The sequence below is a fragment of the Leucopleurus acutus genome, assembly GCF_964270905.1.
Source record: "Leucopleurus acutus genome assembly, chromosome: 11".
Lineage (NCBI taxonomy): Eukaryota > Metazoa > Chordata > Mammalia > Artiodactyla > Delphinidae > Leucopleurus > Leucopleurus acutus.
The window spans coordinates 14,702,181-14,722,297 of NC_139152.1; positions in this window are offsets into that span (position 1 = coordinate 14,702,181).

Genomic DNA, 20,117 nt, shown 5'->3' on the forward strand with positions numbered 1-20,117 from the left:
AGGCTCAGTTTCTCATAACATAATATTTAACATAATATTCGAAATGTCCAATATAATCCAAAGGATGCTGACTGAAGTTTAACAAAAAATATTTGAAGAAATAATGACATAAAATTTGCTGAATTTGGCAAAAGACAGAAACCTACAGATTCAAGAAGGTAAGCAAATCCCAAACAGAATAAAACCCAAGGAAACCCATGCCTAGATACTTTGAAGTCAAATTTTGAAGTCAAACTTTGCTAAAAAACAAAGACAAAGCAAAATAAATTAATAAATTAATAAAATCTTAAAGGCAACAAGAAAAAAAGAGCACAATACCTACAGGAGAACAACAATTTAAATGCCTATAAATTTATCAGAACAATGGAACCCAGTAAAGCTAGCATAACCCTTTCAAAGTGTTGAAACAAAATAATTATAAATTCAGAATTCTGTATCTGGTGAACATATCTTTCAGGAATGAAGGGCAAATCAAGACATTCTCAGAGGAAAGGAAACTAAGAGAATTCATAGCCAGCAGACTTGCTCTAAAAGAAAAAAAATATTAAATGAAGTTCTTCAGAAAGAAGGGAAATGATATCAGAGAAATATGAAACACCAGGAATAAAGAAAGAGTAATAGAAATTGTAAATGTCTGGGTAAGTAAGGTTTTTCTTCTCATGTTGAGTTATTCAAATTTTATGTGATGATTGAAAACAAAAAATATATTTTCACACTAGCTTTTCAATGTATGGAGATGTAATATATAAGACAACTATAGCATTAGTAGGAGAACAAAGTAACCTATATGGTAGTAAGATTTCTACATTCAAATAAAGTGGTAAAATATTATTCCTAAATAGTCTTTCAAAAGGGAATTATGTATTTTGTAATCCCTAAAGCAACCATCAAAACTATTATCAAAAGAGATTTTGTTAAAATCAAAGTGATAAAGTGAAAATGAAATATTAGAATGTTCAAATCACACAAAAGAAACAGAAAACAGGAAAGTGGAGAATAAAAAAAGAGGGAACAAACAAAACAAATAGTGGTATAACTAATTCCAAACATACCAAAAATAGTAAGTATACATGGTTTAAACACACCTATTAAAAGACAGAGATTGTTAGAATGGATTAAAAATAAAATGACTCAAATATATACTGCTCAGAAGAAACTTACTTCAAATATAATGTATGAATAGATTAAAATACTGGAAAAAGATATACTATCGAACACTAATCAAAAGAAAGCTGGAATGGCTATGGCATTATCAAACACAGTAGACCTCAAAGCAAATAAACTTACTAGAGATAGAGACAGAAATAGGGAGATTGCATATTGAAGAAAGTGTCAGTTCACTAAAAAGACATAACTTTAAATAGATATTGAATTAACAAGAGAGTTTCAAAATATTTGAAGCAAAAACTGACAAAACTGAGAGAAGAAATAGACAAATATACAATTATATTTGGATACTTCAAAACTCTATTCTCAATAATAGATAGAACTAGTAGGAAAAAAATCAAGTATGTATTGATAGAAGAGCTGAGTGATACTATCAACTGACTGGATCTGACTGACATTGACTGAACACTCAACAACACCAGATTACACATTCTTTTCAAGTGCACATGGAAAATTCAACCTAATAGACTATAGCTTCAGTCATAAAACAAACCTTAACATAATTAAAAGACTTAAAACCATACAAAATATGTTCCTTGAGCATACTGGAATTAAACTAAAAATCAGTAAGAGAAAAAAAACAGGGAAAAAATCACCTATTATTTGGAAATTAATAACACAATCCTAAAAAATCCATAGATAAAATTTAGAAAGTATTAGAGAAAATTTAAAAATCTCTTTACTGAATGAAAATGAAGATAAAATACATCAAAATTTGTGTGATACTACTATAGTAGTACTTAGAGAAAAGTTATAGGATGCTATAATGTTTTATGCTATAAAAACAATTTCAAAACAATAATCTAACCTTTAAAACTAGAAAACAAAGGATAATTTAAAATCAACTGAGAAGAAAAAAATAATAATAAAGAGCAGAAATCAATAAAATCAAAAACAGAAAAAAAAGAAAATCATAAAACTTAAAATAAAGAGCAATGAAACTGATAAACTCTAGCAATACTAAAAAAAGAGAAGTAACAAATTATAAATATCAAGAATAAAAGAATATCATTATAGATCCTGACATGATGTTATTAAAAAGATAACAAGAATATTACTACAAACCACACAAAAAATGTTGAAAAGATAATGAGAATACTACAAACAGCTCTATGCTCATAAATTTGAAAAATTAGACAAAATAAACTAATTCCTCAAAAATCACAAACTACTAAAACTCACTGAAGATAAAACAGATTATCTGAATAGCCTTATAACTATTGAAGAAATTGATTCTGTAGGTAAAATCTGAAAAGAAATCTCTCTATGTACACTCTGTTTTACTGATAATTTCTACAAAATATTTAAAGAATAAATAACACCAATTCTTTGGCATCTCTTCCAGAAAGAGATAAAGAGACGAAGTCCTTCACAACTCATTTAACAAAACTATGATCACTCTGATACCTAAGCCATACAAAGACAGTACATGACAAAAAAACAAAGAAACAAAAAAACTACAGGTCAATTTCTCTCATAAACATAGAAACAAAAATCCTCAATAGAATATTATTAAATCCAGCAATATATAAAAAGAATATTATAGCATGAAAACATAGAATTCACTCAGGAATGCAAGGCTGATTCACTATTCAAAAATCAATCAGTATTATGCACTATGTTCAGTCTAGAAGAAACACATGGTTATCTCAATGCAGAAAAGCATTTGACAAAATACAACTTCTGTTATTGATAAAAATTCTCAGCAAATCAGGAATAGAAGGGCATTCTCTCCAGCTGATGAAAGGCATGTATACAAACTTACAGTTAACAGCATATTAAATAGTGAAAGACTGCTTTCCCTCTAAGATCTGGTACAAGGCAAGGATATCCAGTCTTACTGCTTTTACTCAGCACTCAATATTCACCACTCTTATTAAACAGTGTACAATGAATTCTTTATAATTCCATTTCTCCAATATTAAATAAGTCCCTCTTTCCTCACACTTGTATGGAGGGCTAAGGAATTAACAAAGGTGACTGAAACCCCATCAGGAGGGCAGTGACAGATTGGGGAACTAATGTGTCACCACCTGATCTCTCTATATCTAAGTTCTACCATCCTTAAGGCTCTCTCAATGCCACCACCATCATGATCTCCTATGTTGAAGCAGTTTCACCATCCTAAGAGCGGCACTACAATTGTTTTGTGTTTTTCTTCTTCTTTACAATCAATTTTTCTAATAAATATGGTTGTGGATATTTACAGATATTTACATTCTCTCAATATCTTAATATTTTAAGTATTTCAAGGGCTAAGCCTACACTAATCATCTCTACTACCTAAAATAAACATAGGGACTAAAATTGGCAGGCCATCAAATTTATTTAATAATCAGTAAATGAATACAACTAAAACCTTTCTCTAACTCACTTCCACAAATACATTCCATTTACAGAATATGGCCTCTTGTGTTTCTCACCTCTATATTTTTTATAATGCCTTTCAGCTGCAATACTTATCCAAAGATGTCTCTCAAGCAATTAAAATAATTGTCCTATTCTTCAAGAACCATCTTTTCCATGATGATGCTGCATTTTGCGTATTATTTAGACATCACTTGGCAGTAAAATAAGTTTTTCTTTACTCCATATATCTTTCCTAACTTGAACATAAGCTCCTTGAAAACAGGGACTATGGTGTATGGGGTGTGTGTGAGTGTGTGTGTGTGTGTGTGTGTGTGTGTGTGTGTGTGTGTGTATCTTTACAGGGAAGTTGGCAGTAAACATATGTTGGATATTTGTATTTTTTTTTTAATTACAATTCTTTCATCTGGGTTATTTAGAATAAAAATGAGTATTTTCAACCTTCTACGTCTTGTTGTTCTATTTAGATTTAGCCATTGAACCTGAGACCACCTATTTGTTAGATTGAATATGATCACAGCATAAATTATTCATTTTCAGAGATACTGCCTTCTATTCTTTGTTCCTCAAATATGGTTTTTGCACTAAGCATATTTTTACTGGCATAAGAAAACAAAATGAGCCTTTCTCTCACACTTTCTAAAATTCCCCTTACTAATATAAAAGCATCTGTGTCAAGCATGTGAATAAGTAAAAGCGTACTTTTATCTATCTCCCCACCCCCCAAAAAATATATCTTGATAAAATTATTATTTAAAGTTTTCCTAAGCCTTTTCTTCTGCTGCCTCATGGTGGAGACAAATTCCTATCAATAAGCAATATAATCGTTAGTATTTTTGTCCCTTTTTCCTGACCTAAGCCAAGTTGAACTATTTTTGCAATTGAAATAAATGCACATCATGTGATTATTTGCTATGTAACAAAATAACTGCTTGTTCTGGGTAATGGGAATTTCAAAGAGATGATATTTTTAATACTTTCCTAAAATTTTTACTGATACTATAAAAATCCTGATGCTCATTTATATACTATATAATCCAAATTTTTAAAAATCATGCTGACTTTATTAAAAGGTATTCTTTCCTTTTTTTCACATATAAAAACTAAACTCAAATCCCCTAGGCTTAAACTCTAACTGGAGTCTATAAGACTATTCAAAATTCAAAGTTGCTTTCTGAACAGATTGCACCAGCTAGTTGATGAAACTTGAGCTAATTACACTAATGTTGACAAATGCACTGGCACAGAAACAAATGTCACATTTTTCAAAAAATTACACCTCTTCAAAAGATGCTAAATAGATTCAGTGATTTGTGGGTGTAACTGAGCTATTTGTGCAAAGACAGTTTTGAAAATTCTGATTTAAGATATAAAAAGTCTAAGTACAGTATGAGTGCTTATATGCCATTTTCAAATGTATTTTAATGAAATATTTGAATTTTTGGAACAATAAAGAAATTACTATATTTGACACTGGAACATTTTCTCTAAGTTGTTTATTTTAAATTTTGTACCATATACAAAAATAAAATCTTTCTATCTTAAGAAATGCCTTTATGTATTATAAATTGAGTTGGTATGGATATCTGAAATGAAAATGCAAATTTTAGAGATTTGAGTCTGTATGCTATTTCAGGAAGAGTATTTCTTTAAATTCAGCCACAAACACAGTTATATTTTCTATTACTTGGCAAAATAGCTACTTTGTGCTAAAAGTTTTATGCTAGGAACTTGCTAAAAGTTTTATGTAAATGATCTAATTTGATCTTTCTAATAGTCCTGCAAGGGAGAAATTTTCAAAATGAGGTACCTGAGAATCAGAGAGATTAGATAACTCATCCTAGTTAATGGGACTGGAATTGATCCAAGGTCTCCAGGACTCTCAAGCTTCTACTGTTCCTACTGCCCCACCAGGGACCTCACATGGAAAGTTTGATCAGCTTCCTTCTATTTTACATTTGAGAGAACGTTCCAATGATGTTTCCAGAATATGTCAATGATTCTTTTAGAGTTAGGATTTGTCTTTTATTTGCTGATTTGAACAATCCCAAATTGCTCTTGTGTCATCTTAGAAGCAACCTACGTGGGCTGGTTATGTTTACTGAATCTCAAGTAATCAATCTTTTCTGATTCTTTAACGATTTTTAATGTAAAAGATTAAAATGAATTAGAAATATTGATGACAGAAATCAAGCTAGTCATTAAAAAATAAAAAGTGAGTTTAAATTACAGAAGTTCTGTTAGTCATGTGGGGAGATAAGGACTCTTCTTGACAAAGACTGTTCTTACTCAGCAACAGAAGGATAAGATTCAACCACTCAGAATAACATCAGCCCTTGTGATCAGGGTTCAAAATGGTCTTTCCCATAGCCTCAGAAACAACAAAAGTCGTCATCACATCCTACTGGAGTCACTGATGCATATGACTGTTTGACCTTTAACTATCATCTACAAACCAATATTAAAGTTAGAAAGGAAAATCCAGTTTTTAGGGTAAACATAAAAGAGGTAGCAATACTTTTTATTATTCTATCACCTATTATGAGCCAATTAAAATTTCCTATTTATTAAAATTGATCTTCAGTAGATCTTGCTCTTGTCTCTGATTCAATTGGATAGTTTGGATTGTTGATGCCTTATCTTTTACAACCTGACTCTCTGACCCCTAATTTAATCTAAAATTTGTTTACTGTTTCCTAGCCACATAAAGTTCTTGTCCTCCAGACTTTTGTTCCTCTGGGACAACTGGTTTACCTTAGTTTGGGGGAGTTATTAGGCTTCTCAAATTTTCCTCTGCATGCTTACCTTCTGGGGGCTTCTGTAGGTTTTAGTCCTTTAGCAACTAGTTGCATTAAGCTGAAACATCTTTCTGGTTGTCAGGCACACAGGCGATCATTCATAACTGAAACAATATCGTTGGGACTAGAGAACACTAATCTGAATCCATAAAATAAGTGAAATTTTTGTATTTATTTAAGATCAGCGTTAACGGTTTCAAAAATATATAAATTTGGCTCTTCCTTGAAATCTTTGGGGCTTTTAAAACTGATTAAAAATAACATTCAAAGAGGTTTTAAGTTCAGAAAACTGAGATTACTTCTACTTTTTCTTTATGTTATAAAACTTTCCTAAAGATCATTAATGTCCAGTTTTCAGCATACCTACTCGGTGCTTCCACTTTAGTAACTGGTTTTACAAGGGGACAACTCTCTACATGCAGTGAGGCAGCTGCGTGGCACCTTTTTTTTTTTCTATTGGTCTTTTTTATTCACATCCAATAGTAATAAAAATATGATCTTTGTTCATTGGACACATGTTTCCAATTCTCAATTGTATTATTATTTTAAGTCTGAATTTTTGTAATATTAACATTCTCTTTTAAATGGTCTAATCTTCAGCTATTTTTTATGACGACTTAATGTAGTACAAAGAGCAATGGCCTAGGTAAAAAAGAAAAACAAAAAACTGGGTTCAAATTTAGAAAAGTTACCTACTAGGTACTAGGTATCGAGTTAGTTATTTGACCTTCTTTGTGCTCTACTTTACTTGTCTAAAAATAGAATAGTATTCACTGCCTAAATTTTAAATACACAAAATCTTCTCAAACTATAACATTCAGCATATCAAGAAATAACGTTCTTAATTAACAGTATACAGGTTTAATGGGATGCTAATGGGAAAACTACTCAAGTGAGGAATTTTGTTTTCAAATAACCAAAATATAGAAGGAAAGCTACAACTGATATGAATTCAGGTGGATCTCTCTGGGATATCTTGCATTCACAGCTGTTTTATCAGGTTAGCATGAATCACATTCTTTGTCATTGTTCTTTATTATTTCCCTGAGTTTGATGTAAGTGTTTTGAGTAAAGCTGAATTCTCACATTTTGTTTGCATGAAAATAAATATGAAGATATAGGGAGATTCTTTTCTAACTGATTATTTTAGAATTGATTATTTCTAATTAATTATTTCAGAAGTTTACCAGACAAATCATTTGAACCAAAGACAATGACTTTCTGTAAAAATAAATAATGACTTTCAAGAACACTTAGGATGTTCCACTATCTAATAAATGTATCCAGAACTTACTCAATTACAGACTGATTAATGCATCTAATTATAAATTTGATTTCATATTTATATGAAAAATGAAAGATATAGTCATCCAGATGTTTTTAAATATTTATTATCATGTAAGGAAAACATCTGGATGAGAAACGTTTTCTTCTGGGTGTTGCTGTTGTTGCTTTTACTTTTCCTTCAAATAGTTCAGCATGTGATAGAGACATTCCAGATATCAATCAAAATAGGCACAGTACAGAAAGGTCATTGTTATCTTTACTGGATATTAAAAATCTTTAGCCTGTTGATTTAGTCAAATGAAGATAAAGAATAAATATTTCATTTCAACAGATTGATAAAAGCATCATAAATATTGTTATTACCATATGAAATTTTATTATATAAAACACGGTATGTTTAAAAAAAAAAAAAAAAGAAAACTCTAAAAGTTTGTTACCAAAGGCTCAGCAGAATGGGATCTGATCTGCTCTTGTGCTGTATGCTTGTGATCATATCTAGGTTATGCCTATCATTAAGTGGAAAATTGCTTCTATCCTTAAATTTGAATTTTGATGACATACATTGCTAATCATACATATTTTTAAAATAATATTAGAAATAACATCTTTGCATATTTCATCTTCGATAGCCCAGATAGAATAGATATAAGCTGTCTCTACCTCTATAGCTGTCCTTCCTCTAATTTTTTGTTACTAAATTTGATTTTTTATCTTTATTTTTTTAAATTGCAGTATAGTTGATTTACACTATTGTGTTAGGTTCAGTGTACAGCAAAGTGATTCAGTTATACATATATATATGTTTACATTATTTTTTCAGATTCTTTTCCATTATAGGTTATTATAAGATATTGAATATTGCTCCCTGTGCTATACAGTAAATCCTTGTTGTTTATATATGTATACATATAGCTGATTCACTTTGCTGTAAAGCAGAAACTAACACACCATTGTAAAGCAATTATACTCCAATAAAGATGTTAAAAAATAATAATAATAAATAAATTTGATTTTATGATTAGAGAATAGTCAAGATGTGGATTTGATTTTTGCTATTGTATTTTTTTTTATTTTAAAAACAAGCTGTCACTTCTGTTTCTCCATCTACTACTCTTTTATTAGTTTAAAATTGGACTAAAAGAGACTAATAAAATACCTTAAGTTTTCTTCTGATGATTTTAATCTAACTAGTGTTTAGTGAGCCCATACACTGGCTGATAGAAAAAAATTACTTTTATTCCAGTAGACATTGTTATAAATTATACTGGAAAGGTGACACCAGATCTTGTTCAAGAAGTGCCCCTGCTGTGAGGATATGGGAAACTTTTTTTCCTAAGATATTTAAATTTAGTTTACAAAAGGTTAATTTGGATAAAGTATCCAAGTTAAAGGTTACTTACTCAAACTATTTATCTTAAATGCAGACTCACTAAGTAAACCTTCAAAATCTGTCCAGTGTTTCAAGTAAGACTGCAGTGATAGTCAAAATAATAAAGCCAACATTGAAACAGTTAAATTTTTGTCAATATCTGGTCAGAGAATGAAGGTGATTCATTAACCAGTCCAGTAACTGTTTATTTTCTTATATTTCAAAAATAATAAATACCACCCTAATTTTAAACTATCCAAGATATTAGGAAAATAAATGAGGAATTCAGAATTCAAGGGATATTTATTCAAATAGACAAGTCACATAGAAATAAACCAAAGAAAATTACTGGACCCAGCTTTTATGTCCCTGAAATCTAAGGTAATATATAGATTCAGAGAAAATTCAGTTAAAAACCTTGACCCTTGCAAGGGTCGTCATATCAGTACAAATCTTTTAGTTTCCCATCCTTAATTAGCAGAGCTGTCCACACTGTTTTGATATAAATCTCTAGAGAAAAATGGAATGTAAACTCTTTCCCCTATTGTTAATGCTTGTTTTATAGATGATGAAGTATAAAATGATTGATCATGTAATATAATGATGGATAAGGACAATTTCTGGAAAGGTCAAACCTATTAAATAAATCTTAGAATATATTTAAAAACATTGTATCTGCCTCACCGGAGCATGGTAACTCTTTTCAATGACAGGCGGCCTTCACATCAGAGGAGTAACAGCAGTGGCAGACAATAGACATCCATACTTCACTAAAAGAGTGTTGGAAAAAGAGTGAGGACTGTGAAATTACCACTGCTAAAGTAATAGGCTATCTTGAATAGAACAAAATAAATAAAGACCTTGACTACAGCTGCATAATCCTGGAACATCCTAATGAAAAGCAATGCAAAACAAACAAAATAAAACAAATAAACGAACAACAACAACAAATAATCCTTTCCAACACTCAGAAATTTGTGGACATTGTAACGTAAAAATACTGGAAAAAATTCTCTTTTTCCACGCCATGCAAAAAAAAAAAAAAAAGAAAAAGAAACACTAATAACAGGTTCTTTAAAAATGAAAGAAAACACAACCTTTCTAACAAACATGTATTTTTTTCTATGATGTACTCAAAAGCTTTATTTCTATCAGCTTAGGAACTTAGAAAAAATATTTCACTTAGATTTAACAGAATAATGGAAACACATAGCTGGGAGGAACGTCAATGCTCTTCTTGAAAACACAATGCATATTTTTTTTAAATCTTGTTTTTATTCTCTCATACAACAAATTAACCATTCTACCCACCTTCATTTATAACTTAATAGATATAATTTTCTTATCTTTAAATTATTTATGATAGTAGGTGGGTAGTATTCCACTGCATGCATTCATCAGCCTAATATTAATGTATTTAGCCATCCTCTTTGAAATCTATTCCCAAATTCCAATTTTTTTTGTAGTTGCTTGAATAGGCTAAAATTCTTCATGCTGCTGTATTTTGTACTTGCCCTTTTCCTGCCTAGAATTTCCTATTTAAACTTAATATCCCTAGAAAGTTTCTTCTGATTCTTTGTAACTTAACCCAACATCATCTCTTCCGTGAAGTCTTTCTAGCCTTTCCCAGAGAGCATTAGGTTCTCCGTCAGGCTGTCACAAGGCTCCTTTATGCATGCCTCATTTATAGGATTGGGTTAGAAAACCCTAAGTCTTCCTCTTTTTCTGTGTCTCCTTTATTTTCACACTATTACCACACTCACAATACTTCTGACACAAGATGTATGGAGGAGGGGAGTGGGGTTTCTTACACCAAGCAATTCTCTGTAACATTAGCTGGATGTCCCACACTTTAACTCAATTCTGACACTATCTACCTGGAGAGAACATCAGACCCTAGGTTAAGGACTCAGTCCCACGAGACTGCTTCCACCCCACTTCAGATGCCATTCAATAATCCAGGTTGTCACCTGTGTTTCTGACCAATCCACTGTACATCTGAGGTTCCCATGACTCTCTCCTCAGGTTTAATTAATTCACTAGAGCAGCTCACTAAACTCAGAGAAACACTTAGTTTACCGGTTTATTAAAGGATATGATAAAGGATACAGATGAACAGCCAGATAAAGAGGTATGTAGGGCAAGGTCTGAGAGGATCTCAAGTGCAGGAGCTTCTGTTTCTGTGGAGGTGAAGTGTGTCACCTATCAAGTACATGATGAGTTCACTGACCTGGAAGCTCTCTGAAACCCATGCTATTGGGAATTTTACAGAGACTTTATCACATAGGCATGATATAGCATTAACTCTGTTTTTAGCTCTTGTCCCTTCTCAAGAGAATTAGAGGGGGCAGGGGCTGAAAATTCCAAGCTTCTAATCACAGCTTGGTCTTTCTGGTGACCAACCCTCATCCAGGAACAATTCAGGAGTCCACAGAGAGTTTCCTCATTAGAACAAAAGATGCTCTCATCATTTAGGAATTTACAAGGGTTTTAAGAGTCCTGTGTCAAGGATTGGAAACAAAGACCAAATATATATTTCTTATTATAAATCACAATATCACAAAGATTCAACTCATTACTGTAATTACTTCTTAACTACTTTTCAATCAGACTTCTAGACTCTCAAGATCTGGGCCTATGGAAAAATAATTTACTTATCTGTAATACCTAACACAGCCACTAGTACATGGTACACAGGTAGTTTACAAACGAATGTGTGAATGACTTAGAGAAAGAAGCTTCATATGAACTTGCATAGAGAATGTGGTCGAATGAAGCTATAATGACATACACAGTGCTACCACAACCACAGATATGAAAGTGTCTTATATACTGTATTAGTTTCCCAAAGCCACTATAACAAATTACCAAACACTTAGTGGGTTAAGCAAGACACATTCGTTCTCTTATAGTTCTGAAAGTCATAAGACAATTTCGCTGGACTAAAGTCAAGGTACCAGCAAGGCTGGTTCCTTCTAGAGAATGAAGAGAGAATCCATTTCCTTTCCCTTTTCAGCTCCTAGTGGCGACCTGTATTCCTTGGCCTTTGGCACTTTTCTTCGTGTTCAAAGTACATCACTCAGCTATCTGCTTCTATAATCACATCTCCTTCCCCTCTGACTCTGATCCTCCTGTGTCCTTCTTACAAGAATGCTTATGACTTCATAGAATCTACCCTGATGATCCAGGATAATTTCCCTTCTCAACATCCTTAACTTAATCACATCTGCAAGGTTCTTTTTCCCATTTAAGGTAACATTCATAGGTTCTGGGGAGCAGAACATGGACATATCTGGGTGCCATTATTCAGCCTATCACTAATACTCAGTTGCAATCTGATAGGGAATTGTATAAACATAATTTAATCTTTTTTGATGACATAACATCTCCATTAATTTGAATCAACTACTCCAATGTGCTATAACAGAGTAAAATACCCACTGCAGAAAAGAAATACCTTACTCTACAACAGAGTTTTTCAAGCTGTTTTTTGAGAGAAGTCACTATGGCAAGGGTCAGGGAGGAGAAAACATGACAACAGAAACCTTTTCTCAAAAGTAGATTTTGGGAAAAGCCTCTGTATATCAAACAAATGAAAACAAACTACTTAGATAGAAGCCAAGTGGAGGTTCCGGAGTTCTGTTGTATGGCTCGTCTCTACCCCTGCATGGACTTTAGGTGCATCTGAAGAATTCAGTTTGAAGGATGCTAACCCCCTCCTCCGTGTTTCTACCACTTGCTGTTGATTTTATTTCCTTTTGGTTCAAATAATATCTGTTTCAAGCAGCTGATCTTTGTTTAGTATGTTAACCTAATATGGCTAGAAAACTTGTTAAACTGAAGCTAGAAAACTTGTTTGATTTTGTTTAAGTAACAGAAATGTAATTAATGGATATCAAATATGTTTGGATATCAAACATATCAAATATGTTTACTGATGTGACTTTATAACATGGAATTTATTTCACATGTTTTAGTCTATTTTGTCTATTACAACGAGATTTGAACTAAGACAATGAGAATCTTACTCAACAAACAGTGCAGAGATCCTATAGATGAGTGCTAGATATTAATCTAATTTTTCAAATATGAAAACTGACTCAGTGAGTTTAAGTATTATTTAAATATGTCTATCATCCCAGTTAGTAATTTCAGAAAAGATTCATATTCATATTTAGTATTAGTCTTCCTTTGCATTAAAACAAGCCATTTCTTAGTGCTTATACGTGTTTTAGATTTTGAAGTTACTGATATGGGATCTCTGTACAATATATTTGTATCTCAAAATCACCTACATTCTTAAATCCCTTTTGGCCCTCAAAACAACTATGTCAAGTATGCAGGGCAACTGCCATTATCCCATTTACAGATGTAAAAATCTCATTTCCAGGAAGTCAAATGTTTTCTCTCTAAGAAGTTATGATTAACTCCTTCATGTTTATAATCATACTATCTTAAAGAAGCTATTATTGTTAAGAAGCACTGAGAAAAATTTTGTCTGATGAAGCAGTACAGGATCAATCTTTTCAAGCAGTTTTACCAATTTAACTGACTATATGGTCCATATGGCTTAATATCCATAGCTCTTATTACAGGTATACGTTATTGTCAAACATTATTTAGAAAATCTGTATTTCTGACTATAGATAATTATTTTCATACTAACAGTTGATTAGATGGGTTTAACATAAAGACTTGACATGATTAGCAACTGAATTATGACAAATGATTTTTGGTTTCTTTTTTACTTCAGCTAATGGACACATTGCGTGATTTTTAAAGGAATTTTTAACCAATGTGAGTGAAAAGGAAAAAAACACAAATTGAATAATAAAAAGATAGCAAATATGGATTAAAACTAGTTTGTGAAGAGTAATTTTGAAAATTTTGCATCAGCGAAATGACATAACCAATACTGTGTGTTGGAGACACTAACTTTACCTAAGGTACTGGAATGGAAATCTAATCAGATCGGTTAGAAGGACATTGTAATTGTCCATTTGAGAAAATGATGGCCTAAATTATAGTAGAGATGAGTCAAAGTATGTACAAGAAAGAAGGGATAAGAGTTACAAAAAGTTAAACTTGACAAGATTTGTCTGATTGCATGTAATGATGAATCAATAAAGAGGAATAAATGAAAGATGATTCAAGATTTTAAGGATGAGAAATTTAGAGAATGATGGTATTATTCAAATAATACAGAAAATTGTTTTTAAAAAGGATAGAAGTAGAATGAAAGACAGATGAGTTCACTTAAAATATGTTGTTTCAGAAATTTGTGTTATATCTAGGTAGAAATATCCTGCAATTGCTAGTGTGAGACTGGATTTCAAAATATATATATATATATATATATATATATATATATATATATATAAGATTTTAATTGGAAGTATAGGCTGAGAATCAGCTACACTGACATAATTGAGGCATTTGTAATTATAAATAGTTTTAACAAGGAAAATATTGTAGGAAGGACCAGAGTGTTCCAAGGATAGAGTCTCATTAAATGCCTACAGTTAGAAGACACACATCTTCCTTTATTTAGTCCTCCCTCTTTTTCTCTCTCTTTCTCTCTCTCTCTCTGTCTCTGAGCTTAAACACTTGGAATGCTCTAAGAGTTTGCGTGGCTGATTATTTGAAGCCTAGATTCAATACTGGCTTCCTATCACTGAAGTTAAGATTCTGGAACTTGTCTTTCATACTATGAAGGATATGCAAATATTGGAGTGGATCTATTGTATGCAACTTTTTCTGCCATTTCTTAAATGTACACATGTGTAGGGCCCAAATATATTCCCTTTACAAAAGCTTTAAGAAAAAAACATTTATGGTGGAGTACCAGCATTTTGTATAAAGCTCTTTGGTGGCTTCCCACTGTAAGCTGAAGATGACCATGGTAGATTGAGCTATTTAACTGGGTTCCCCAATTTCAGTGTGAATAATGGGATCCCAAAGTTTTAGAAGCTGGATGGTAGTGATACTAATGATTAGCGACAAGAGGCTGAAGGGCCAAATTCAAAGAATTTTAACCACAGAATCTGTAGCAATAGTTAATTGATTGTGAAATCGCTATGCATGAAAGAGATTAGTGGTCATTATGATGTTGATTGATCTATATATTCAGAAAAAAATTATGTGTCTGGAAATTGCAGTCTCAATGAGTTCCAGACCTAAGCCAGTTTGTACAACCAGAGTCTTTTATTTGTAGGGAAAGGCTAGCTCACTGTGAATAAACTACCTGCAATGGAGGTTCAAACGTGTACTCTGAATCTTCCTTTAAATCATTACCAGAGAAACTTGGCTATATAAGGTGGTGTTTATACACTGCTGAAATGGAATCACCAGAACTGTGTGGGAGTTATTAAATACTCGGAAGTAACATTAATTCCTGTGGAACCAAAATATCACTGTGATTCAATCATCAGTAATGTTTGCTTACAGAAGTTAGGTGACAGGTGAACTCATATCCCAAGTCCAAGTCACAGTGGATCCAACAGCTATTTCTCTAGTGTCTAAAAGTATAGCTAAAGTAAAAATATTTGGAAACTAGCAGAATCCTTACATTTGTTCCCTAACCTATATTTGTAAAAAGATTCAAGACAAATGAAGAAAAATCCCCTGAAAGTTGACTCCCTTCTACCACTACAATAATAATCTAAAAACACATCAAATTGACATAGCCCCTGACATTCAATATACAGGTATTGCCTCAGCAGACTGTTTTTTCTTAATTCCAAGTAGTTACAGCAATCAGAAATAGTTTGTCTTTACCTAGCAGGGACCTTTGTAGGTCTTTACTGTCTTAAATCATGGTTAGGTCAAATCTGCTGCATTCTGTCATGATATGACCTATAAAGCATAATTCTTGAACAATACATTGGTAACATTATTCTACTTTATGAGAGTAGTAAGTACCACAGATGGTAGATGCCATAGTAACTAACATCTTAGTTAGAAGGTGAGGAAAAAAAACTATCCACACAAATCTGAGGTCTGTACATTACTGAAGCTTTAGGGGTCCAGTGGTCTTGGAATGCCAAGATGATTCTCTAAAACGAGCGACAATTTGCAGCATTTTACACTACTCACCATGAAGAAAGAGGCCCAACAGATGGTGAGCCTATTTAGGTTTGATGTCTGCTATTCTGATCCACTTACTTAGTAATCAATAAGTCTGTTAGCTTTAACTGGGTCCAATGCAAAATGTGGCTCATGCAGTTATGGGTCTTATGTCAACCGCTGTGAGAAGAGCATGCTGTGGTTAGCTGCTGTTTATAGGAGAGACATGAAGCCGACCTGCATATAATATGCAGGATGAAGAATCATCAGTGAGAAAAAAGAATGTTTGTCTTAATCTACAGAGATTTTAGGGTTCTCTGTCATGCATGGTTATCAGAGCAACAGCAGAATAATACAACAGGTTCCAAGGCCATGGTTAGAAAGGAGAAAAGCTTTACTGGGGAGCATATTCATGGAAAATGAGACTGATCATAGGCATTTCGGGTTTTACATGTCTTGGAATCAACAGGCAACAAGATGGTTATTGTAAGGCTTCCCTGGTGGCGCAGTGGTTGACAGTCCGCCTGCCGATGCAGGGGACAGGGTTTCGTGCCCCGGTGCGGAAAGATCCCACATGCCGCGGAGCGGCTAGGCCCGTGAGCCATGGCCCTGAGCCTGCGCGTCCGGAGCCTGTGCTCCGCAACAGGAGAGGCCACAACAGTGAGAGGCCTGCGTACCGCAAAAAAAAAAAAAAAAAAAAAGATGGTTATTGTAGCGTTTGGAGTAATGCTTTCCCTATTACCAGGGGAGAGTGGGGTTCTGGTTACACAGTTGGAAGCAAGCTATATCGGGAACCTAGGGGATTCAGTCGGATGACACTTAGAGCTCTCAAGTTCATGAATAATATTAAATGGAAAAGCAGGACAACCAATAAAGATGGAATGACTTAAGACCCAGATTCCACTGGAATAGTCAATTAGCTAACCCAAGGGCAATCCTACCAGCTGGTAGAGGACAAAGAGAATACGAAGTAGATAATGGTGAAAGAAAGTTATGATTTTTAAATATTGGCCTCATGACCAGAAAGAGTCAGAGATTATAGAAATTTTACCGGTATTTTTTGGTTATTTGTTTTCCTCATTTTCCATGCCAATAGTATGAAAAATAATGATTATACATATTATTATCATTTAGGTTCTAGATAAGAATAAAGTGATCTGACATCCCATGATGCTGAGTCTGATGGTAGTTTATGTTTCCTGTGCATTGTAACTAAGAATTTCTTCATTTGAGTAAAGGACAAAAGAAGTAGTCTATACAGGTTATACTCCATACTCCCTCACCCTAACTCATGCATTCTCTTCCCTGTTCAGCGCTCCAGGTGGTTGATACCATGGACTCCCTGCCAGTTTGCTTTTAGTTAAGTTTGGCAAAAGACAGGCACTAGTGGGAGACTGAAGGATAGGGAAATAGAGAGTTCAAGGTATTTCCTTTTCTTTCACAATTTTCCCCTTTTTTTCTTCAGTCCTGTGGATGGTGATGACCCTTTTCTCTTTTTGGCCTCTGAAATAAGAGAATAATTATGTTATTCATTATGTTATATATGTAATATGATATTAACAAAATACAGGAATAAAACTTGTGTAAAGGGTTTGTTCTGAGGAGCAAAGATTGAGTATTGTTGGTGTGTGAAAGTATTTAAAACATTTTTTTCCTATTATAAACCCTGTAGAACTATTTGACTTAAAAGAATGCACATATATAGATGTGATAAAAAATAAAATTAAAATGGGAAAAGGCCAGCTCTGCATAATATAATGATCACAGTGAATAGCACTACAGTTCAATGTTAATGGTAACAAAAGTTTAATAGTGTCATAGTAAAAATAATTTTGAGGTTTACTCTGAAATTATAAAGTTACTAAATCATTGGCATGGAAATGATAGTATTGTCTCATTAGGTCATTCTCACAAGATAGGCAATTTCTCCAAAGTCGGCTTCTCTTTCTCTTTCTCTCTCCTTCTCCCTCTCCCCCTTCTCCCTTAACCTGTGACATCCTGATAAGGAGTGTTTAACCTACATTCTCAGAAATGTCTACATGTTACACAAAAAGAGACTACCAATCTCTTTGCCGCTAGGCAACTGTCAGTTTTCACTAAGTCCAATTATCATTGGGTCCCACTCTAAGTTAATTTGTTACCTGATTTGTTTCACTGCATTTTCAGACCTGTTTTACTTGCTCTTATGACAGATTTATTTCCGCCATTTTAGCAGTTGAATTGAACTGTGGAAGGCAATTGATTATTGAGGAATGATAACTCAGCTACACAGCAGCACCATCTTTCGGCCTTCGAAGGAAAATGATCCAAACTTGTCAATTTTGAAGTCTGTATTTCTGGTATGTTCACTATGTGAATCACATTTGCAGTGTAATTAAAGTAAGAAAGTGGCTTCAAAGGGAATGAAATCAACATTTTACATGAGATAGGATACCCAAAAACACAGATCTTTTGAAAGGAAAAAAAAAATCTATATTTTATTCATTTTACACAGAGTAATATTTTAATAAGTATTACTTTAGAAACTGTATACCCTTGGGATACTTCATTTCTTTGTTTCTACTTATGAAGTGAGTAAGCATTAATTTTGTATGATTCTTTAATATTGAACATTTAAAGTTATTTGTACTTTTGACTTATAAAAAGACTTTCCACATTTGCTTATTTGTTGAAATACAGGTCCCAAGATACTCTTTCTTCCACTTATGTTTAGAGTAGTAGCAATACATTTTTTCCCAAATATTCATGATTTTAATATATATTTATCAAATATTTCTATCTTTCCACATCCTATTATCAAGTGTCTCCTGAAGAAAATTTGCAGGAAGTGCAAATCCTATGAAAACTAGATTTTAAGTCTGTGTAGAGAATAAAACACATGTTATGTCTGAAATAAAGTGAATATCACTTTATTTTGCCGTTACTAATTTAGTTACAGCAACTAAATATATGAAATAAACAGAATGGAGCACCAGAAAATGTTTTACTCTGATCTTAAAAATGACTAGCTAGATACAGGAGAGAGGTGTTGCCATCTTTGTTATACATAGATTAATAGTTTCTAATTTTGATCTAAAAATTGCCTTTCTAACTCACATAAATGTTTCTGGAGTATTTTTTATACTGTTAAAATTTGTATCATGGTTTCTTTACTTTCACCAAATAAAACATTGTGACATTTAAAAACTTTCTATAATTACATTTTCCCACTATAACCTTTTAGTTTTTCTACAATTTTATTGTACCTATGTGTGTAAAGCCTTAAGAAATGCTTATTTCCACAGTCCTAAGGAAAAATACTTTTTCTACAAAAGTCTTTTTTATTAAAATTAATCTTATAGTATAAGCTTAACATATTCATTAATAACTTTTCCTCTCTTCCTTCAAGTCCAGTGTGTCATTTAGACCACTGAGTTGGATAATATGCAGAAATAAAAACATGAAACAATTAAGTGTTTTTGTTTTTGTTTTTTGGGGGTTTTTTGATCATGCTGCATGTCTTGAAGGATCTTAGTTCCCTGACCAGGGATTGAACCTGCTCCCTAGGCAGTGAAAGTGCAGAGTCCTAACCACTGGACCACAAGGGAATTTTCAAAACAATTAAGTGTATTTTCAAGTTATCTAGATTTAGATCTAGATCTTTGCTGGTTAGTGTAATAGCCACTAGCCTTAAGTGACTGTTTAAATTAAAATTAAATAAATGTTAAAATTCAGTTTTTCAGTCACACTAGGCACATTTCAAGTGCTCAGTAGCTACGAGTGGCTAGTGGCTTGGACACTGAAGATAAAGAACATTTCTACCATCACAGAAGTACTCTTGGACAGCACTGATGACTATTCATATATGAAACATTATTATCTAAAATGTTAGTAGAAATCTAATGGTATATCAGATTTTCAACAACAAATTGAAATATTTAAGACCTAGAAACTTTTAAATAGCTATTTTTAAAATAATGGTAAGGATTCAATAAAAAATTGGGCATTAGGGTTTTAGCAATTGAAGAAATTAAGCTTAAATCTTATGCTACTTTTCTGTATTATAATTTCCAAAGCTTTTTTCA